We start from the raw sequence: 7452 nt of genomic DNA, 5'->3' as shown, positions 1-7452 counted from the left end.
TTCACAACGTGCAAGTGTGCTGTGGACAACATGGTTTATGCCTTAGAACAGAGGATTTTGCTGGTGTTGGAATTCCACCGCCTAGAACACAGTGTTGTTGCAACAAGACGAAGTTTTCAACGGAGGTTTAATGTAACCAAAGGACCGAAAAGCGATACAATAAAGGATCTGTTTGAAAAATTTCAACGGACAAGGAACGTGACGGATGAACGTGCTGGAAAGGTAGGGCGACCGCGTACGGCAACCACAGAGGGCAACGTGCAGCTAGTGCAGCAGGTGATCCAACAGCGGCCTCAGGTTTCCGTTCGCCGTGTTGCAGCTGCGGTCCAAATGACGCCAACGTCCACGTATCGTCTCATGCGCCAGAGTTTACACCTCTATCCACACAAAATTCAAACGCGGCAACCCCTCAGCGCCGCTACCATTGCTGCACGAAAGACATTCGCTAACGATATAGTGCACAGGATTGATGACGGCGATATGCATGTGGGCAGCATTTGGTTTACTGACGAAGCTTATTTTTACCTGGACGGATTCGTCAATAAACAGAACTGGCGCATATGGGGAACCGAAAAACCCCATGTTGCAGTCCCATCGTCCCTGCATCCTCAAAAAGTACTGGTCTGGGCCGCCATTTCTTCCAAAGGAATCATTGGCCCATTTTTCAGATCCGAAACGATTACTGCATCTCGCTATCTGGACATTCTTCGTGAATTTGTGGCGGTACAAACTGCCTTAGACGACACTGCGAACACCTCGTGGTTTATGCAAGATGGTGCCCGGCCACATCGCACGGCCGACGTCTTTAATTTCCTGAATGAATATTTCGATGATCGTGTGATTGCTTTGGGCTATCCGAAACATACAGGAGGCGGCGTGGATTGGCCTCCCTATTCGCCAGACATGAACCCCTGTGACTTCTTTCTGTGGGGACACGTGAAAGACCAGGTGTACCGCTAGACTCCAGAAACAATTGAACAGCTGAAGCAGTACATCTCATCTGCATGTGAAGCCATTCCGCCAGACACGTTGTCAAAGGTTTCGGGTAATTTCATTCAGAGACTACGCCATATTATTGCTACGCATGGTGGATATGTGGAAAATATCGTACTATAGAGTTTCCCAGACCGCAGCGCCATCTGTTGTTGACAATTGTAACTACTGTAATTTCGAAAGTTTGACTGCCTGAAATTGTGCTGTTGTCCCAAGCATATTGCAACAAACGGTGTATTTCTATCGCTGCTCGTTTAGTTTGTATTGCCGTTTCAAATATACCGGTCATTTTTGAAACACCCTGTATGAACTGTTTGTGAGGTAGCTCTGTAAACGATGCACTGGTGCTCTTTAAATTTATACATTTGTGTAAGTGTATCGACTACTAAAACGTCATTTTTAATCGCTGGACTAATTTCGTTTGATATTTTTGTACTTAGGATGTTTTGTTATCTCTTTCAGTTTTGTCCGTCGTTCTTTCATTATCGTAAAGGAGGGAACCCAATGCGTTGTGCTTAATGTAAAGATTATGGAAATGATAATTAAGGTTTTCTTAATATAGTATGATGATAAAGTTATCCTCCCTTTTATTTCCAACAAAAACCGTGTCACATTTATATGACTCTTAATTTGTATGATGTGTTTTCAGAAGATTGTGGCAGAAACAGAGGCATTGACAGCACATTTTTAGTGGACATTAATGAATAGACACTTTTTGTTTCAGTCATTAAGTTTAATTGCATCCTACACTACACATCCTGATATACTTCGACCAGACATTTTTTTCTACCTTAGAATATTTTCATGCAGGTTATGCAAAGAATGATTCGGTCATATGTAGTGGTGTACATGTTCCGCTTTTAACCCGCCCGTGCTTGCCCGGTGGCCAGGCGGGCAGGCCGCCGCGCGTTGTCAACAGAACGGGCTGGCTGCTTCACTCCCAGCCAAGCCAAGCAGAACCCAACCCGGGCAGGCTGCGGGAAACTTGCTTGTCTGCCCATATTACTGCTGAGCTGCGCTACGCAGCCGTTTAAACTGCGTGCGTCATGAACGTTAATTAAAAGTTTTTATTTTACCTGAGCATCAAAAGACAAACCCCAACATTATATATTTCAGGTCAAAAAATATTGGGTTTTGTTTGTACGCAGTTCGTGGTCGTGCGGTAGCGTTCTCGCTTCCCACGCCCGCGTTCGATTCCAGGCGGGGTCAGGGATTTTCTCTGCCTCGTGATGACCGGGTGTTGTGTGATGTCCTGAAGTTATTTAGGTTTAAGAAGTTCTAAGTTCTAGGGGATTGATGACCATAGCTGTTAAATCCCATAGTGCTCAGAGCCATTTGATAGCGCCTGCACACGCTGTACATGGTACGGAAACAACTGGTTCTCCCGTAGCACTCTCCATACAGTGACGTGGTCAACGTTACCTTGTACAGCAGCAACTTCTCTGACGCTGACATTAGGGTTATCGACAACTACACGAAGAATTGCCTCGTCCACTTCAGGTGTCCTCGTCGTTCTAGGTCTTCCCCAGTCGCGAGTCATGGGCTGGAATGTTCCGTGATCCCTAAGAAGCCGATCAATTGCTTTGAACGTCTTCCTGTCGGGACACCTTCTTTCTGGAAATCTGTCTCGATACAAACACACCGCGCCACGGCTATTGCTCTGTGCTAATCCATACATCAAATGGGCATCTGCCAACTCCGCATTTGTGAACATTGTACTGACTGCAAAACCACGTTCGTGATGAACACTAACCTGTTGATGCTACGTACTGATGTGCTTGATGCTAGTACTGTAGAGCAATGAGCCGCATGTCAACACAAGCATCGAAGTCAACATTACCTTCCTTCAATTGGGCCAACTGGCGTTGAATCGAGGAAGTATAGTAGATACTGACGAAACGAAAATGACCTCTAACATGGAAACTAAGCATTTCCGGACACATGTCCACATAACATCTTTTCTTTATTTGTGTGTGAGGAATGTTTCCTGAAAGTTTGGCCGTACCTTTTTGTAACACCCTGTATAAATAAAAAATGAATTGCCAAATGTGTTGATAAGCGTGAAACTCGAGAACGGCTGGACCAATTCGGCAATTTTTTTTTTTTTTTTGCTGTGTTCGTAATTCTCAGGACAAGGTTTTTATGAAATAAATTTTTTTGAAAATCGACCGAAAAATTGGAAAGTTTGAGAGAAACTGAAAGCTCCGTGTGTCCGTGTGTAGTATTGCATACAATCTTGATGAAATTTTGCACACTATACTTTGAAACCAAGAGGAAGGTCACAGTCTACATAAAATTTCGTAGGGTGCATGGTAGAGGTTACTTTATCTAACGGAATTCGACAAATTGTACGTTTTTATTCCGATCTTGATGAAATTTGCCACACTTGGTATTCAAAGCAGGATGAAGGGCGCTGTCTGCTTAAAATTCTGAATGGTGCATGGCGGAGGGTACTTTACTTACACACTTCTACACACACCTACAGTTTTATTGTGAATATTTCCATGTGCATCTTTGTGTATATATATACAAAGATGCACATGGAATATATATATATATATATATATATATATATATATATATATATATATATATATATATATATATATGTGTGTGTGTGTGTGTGTGTGTGTGTGTGTGTGTGTGTGTGTTTGTGTGTGTATACATACATTTTTTTAAACGAAATGTCTATGATCTTTTTGAAATTTGAGAGATGTCTGACACATTCACAGTCATCGTGTTTCACAATTCACGCACAGCAAATGTCGTTTAACAGTTGCAAATCATTTCTGGTTGAGCGAACGTGTTATATTGGCTGTAAAAAAACCTTGATGTTAACGAAATGAATTTTCAGATTCAAAATACGATACCTAGCGAATTGATGACATACAAGTTGGTTTATTACGTTACTAACCAAGACGATGTAGTCAACTATCCTACGGAATTTTTAAATTCGCTGGATTTGCCCGGATTACCGCCTCCCAATCTGCAATTAAGTCGGATCGGCAATCATTATGTTGCGAAAGGTAAACCAGCCACGTCTTTGTAATGGCACCCGGCTTGCGGTGAAGAAATTAAAGAACAGCGTAATCGAAGCCTCAATTTTAAAAGGAAAGTACAAAGGTGGAGACAGTTTGATTCCACGTATCACTATGATTCCGACCGACATGCCATTCGACTTTAAACGGTTATAATTTCCAATGCAGCTTGCATTTGTCATGTCGACAGATAAATCGCAAGGGCAGTCGTTATATGTTTGTGGCATCAATCTTGAAAATCATGTTTTTCACATGGCCAATTGTATGTCGCATATTCCCATGTCGGGACACCTTCAACATCATTAGTTTGCGCACCAGAAAACAAAACTATCAATGCTGCGTATCAAAAAGTATTACAATAAATGCTACCTAGCAATAAACTTTGACACTGCTTCACTGATCACCACGAAAGTTGACAGCTATATATGAGTTTTCATAGATAGGTGAAGGGGAGATGAACTGAGGGGAGAAGTCCAACAGAGAGAGGACGAGGAGAAGGATAGAGGGTGGGGGCACATGGGTCAAGGGATGGGGATGGGGGGATAGGTGAACAGAGAGATAGTGGGAGAGGAATAAATGGTTAGAGAGAAAATAGGGGAGGGAAGATGGACTACGAGAGTATGGAATAAATAAATGCCCAGGCAACGCCAGGTTTTCAGCTAGTGGTCAAATATAAAAGGATTTCTTCGAGACTTCACAATCTATCAATACTAGATGTTCTCAATTCGAACCACCATCAGATCACATCTCAAACAGGTTTGTGTAGCAAGCAGAACAATCACTGAAAATGGAGCTCCTTTGTACACTAAAAGCTACAGATAACCACCAGGGGCGTAGATAATGGGGAGCCCATGAACATAGTGTTTTTTGTTTTAGTGGAACGCAATGCAGTCTGTGTTGCAGTTTTCAACACTAAAACGGATGGATATTTGTACTAAAGAAGTGAACCTCCACCCCCCCAAAAAGAAGATTGGTCCCCTCCCCAGAAGAATAAATTATCTACGCCCCTGATAACCACTGTACTGCAATGAGAACCAAATTAAGATTTTGGAAGTCTAGATTCGTTAACTTTAGTATGTTTCAGCCACGTATGACACCAGTTATACAAATATTTAACTACTTTTCCAGGATGTATTTTACTGGTTCTGTGAATTCATTCGAAGTTGGCAAAATCATTCTAAATTGCCAAAACGCATTTTAACGAAATCGAAGCACTTGTTTCGTGTCCAGTTCGTCTAAAAACTATAGTACTGGGAATACAATGGCGACTCTGAGCCATTTTTCGCGGCGTCTACGTTTGCATCATGAGAGTTCACACATGTAGCTCGGACCCTCATGATGCAGACTTAGACGACGAGTGTTTACTTGCATGATGCAAACCTAAACGACGACTGCAGACCCTCATAACACAGACTTAAACGACGAGTCAGAAACCTCATGACGCAGACGTAGACGCTGTGGAGAGTGGCTCAGAGTTTCCATTATATTCCTACTACAATACATTCGTGGAAAAAGACGCTCTCCATTCTAAAAGCATTTGTAGTGTCTTGGTCTTCAGCATCTTGACCCTGCTTGTGGGATTCCCCTTAATATAGAAATACAGGAAGAAAATTACATTTCGCAATGTGTGTGGAACTCAACAAAATAAATTGTAATTTAAACTCATAATGTGTATTGCCCTAATCCACAAATGAATATTTTATTTTGCAGAACACTTTTCAATACAAAATATTTACAAATTTTCCTTCAGTTCCCCTGAAAGTATTATTTAGGCCAAACCAGATACTCCTAAAAATATTTGGCTACTTTTGCAAACACAAGTAACGGAAAATGGTTTACAAACAATAATAAATGTCACTTGGCATGACTGAAATCAAAAGGTTTAGTCTAAAATAAAAATGAACTGTACAGATTACAAAATTTTTATCTCAGAAATTGACGCCCAGAAAGCACAAGAAAGAAAACTGCACTCTTAATTAGTAAATTTGCACCCAAACTCATAGTTTCCTGTTTAATGTTCTACTGTATTCTTAATGTGTCTGCTGATTAGTGTTTGAATTAATTATGACGAGATAGTTAAGTCTGTCTGCATTAAGACGTGAACGTTTTTCGCTAATTACGTTTCCAGCGCAACTAAAAATTCTCTCACTAGAGGCGCTAGTGGCTGGTATATTTAATATTTTTCTCGCCACACACGCAAGTCGAGGAAGTCGTTGGGAGTTATTTTTCCACCACTGTAGAATATCTCCCTCGTTCGCACAGTGTTCTTGCAAGTGTCTGCTGACTTCATCATGTAGGAGAGGAGACTCTTCTGCCCAGTCCTCAAATTTCGCCATTTTGTACGGTCCTGAATTTGTTTCTTGGGTGCTGTGATTGGGCACTTGTACTGAAACTATACAGGTTCCAATTAATATTTGCAGAATAATGTGAAGATCGTACTACACATAGTTGAAATTATAATAGTTTTTAGATGATTCTATCATTTATCGTCCAGTAAAGTCACCAGAAGATCAAAACTAACTGCCGGACGATTTAAATACGATTGGCAATAAATAATGAAAAGAGCGATGTTATTCGTGTGTGTACTAAACTAATTCCTTTAAACTTCGTTTACAAGATCAACCAGTCAAATCTAAAGGCTGTAGATTCTACTTAATACCTCTGATTACAATTACGACCTACTTAAATAGGAATGGACTCACAGAAAATGTTGTCGGCGTTTTAATGACAAAACACTGTTTTGGAGCATTGCTACGCAGTTGGAGAGCCTTTGCTGGTACGATTGATGGAGGAGGTTGAAAGAGTCTACAGAAGGGCAGCTCGTTTGGTATTATCGTGAAACAGGGGAAGAGTGTCGCGGAAATTATACAGGAGTTGGGGTGGGACTCATTAAAACAATGGCGGTTTTTGGCGTGGCGCGATCTATATACGAAATTTCGATCACAAACTTACACCTCCGAATTCGAAGATATATTGTTGAGTCCCATCTAAATTGGAAGAAATGATCATCAGAATAAAATACAAAAAAGCAGCGCTCAGACGGAGAGATGTAGGTGTATTCTCCCGCGCGAAACTCGAGAATAGGAGACAAATAAGTTGAAAGTGGTTCGATGAACCCTCAACCAAGCACTTGCGTGTGACTTGCAGAGTACCCATGTACATGTAGATGAAGAATATATGCATTATCTTAGGAGCTTACCTTCCGCACACATGCCGGCTGGAGTGGCCGAGAGGTTCTAGGCGCTACAGTCTGGAACCGCGCGACCGCTGGTTCGAATCCTGCCTCGGGCATGGATGTGGTGATATCCTTAGGTTAGTTAGGTTTAAGTAGTTCTAAGTTGTAGGGGACTGATAACGTCAGAAGTTAAGTCCCATAGTGCTCAGAGCCACTTTCAGCACACATCTGTCGTGCTGCTTGATA

The sequence above is a fragment of the Schistocerca piceifrons genome, chromosome 9 (assembly GCF_021461385.2).
Source record: "Schistocerca piceifrons isolate TAMUIC-IGC-003096 chromosome 9, iqSchPice1.1, whole genome shotgun sequence".
Lineage (NCBI taxonomy): Eukaryota > Metazoa > Arthropoda > Insecta > Orthoptera > Acrididae > Schistocerca > Schistocerca piceifrons.
Note: the sequence above shows the minus strand (reverse complement) of the source record.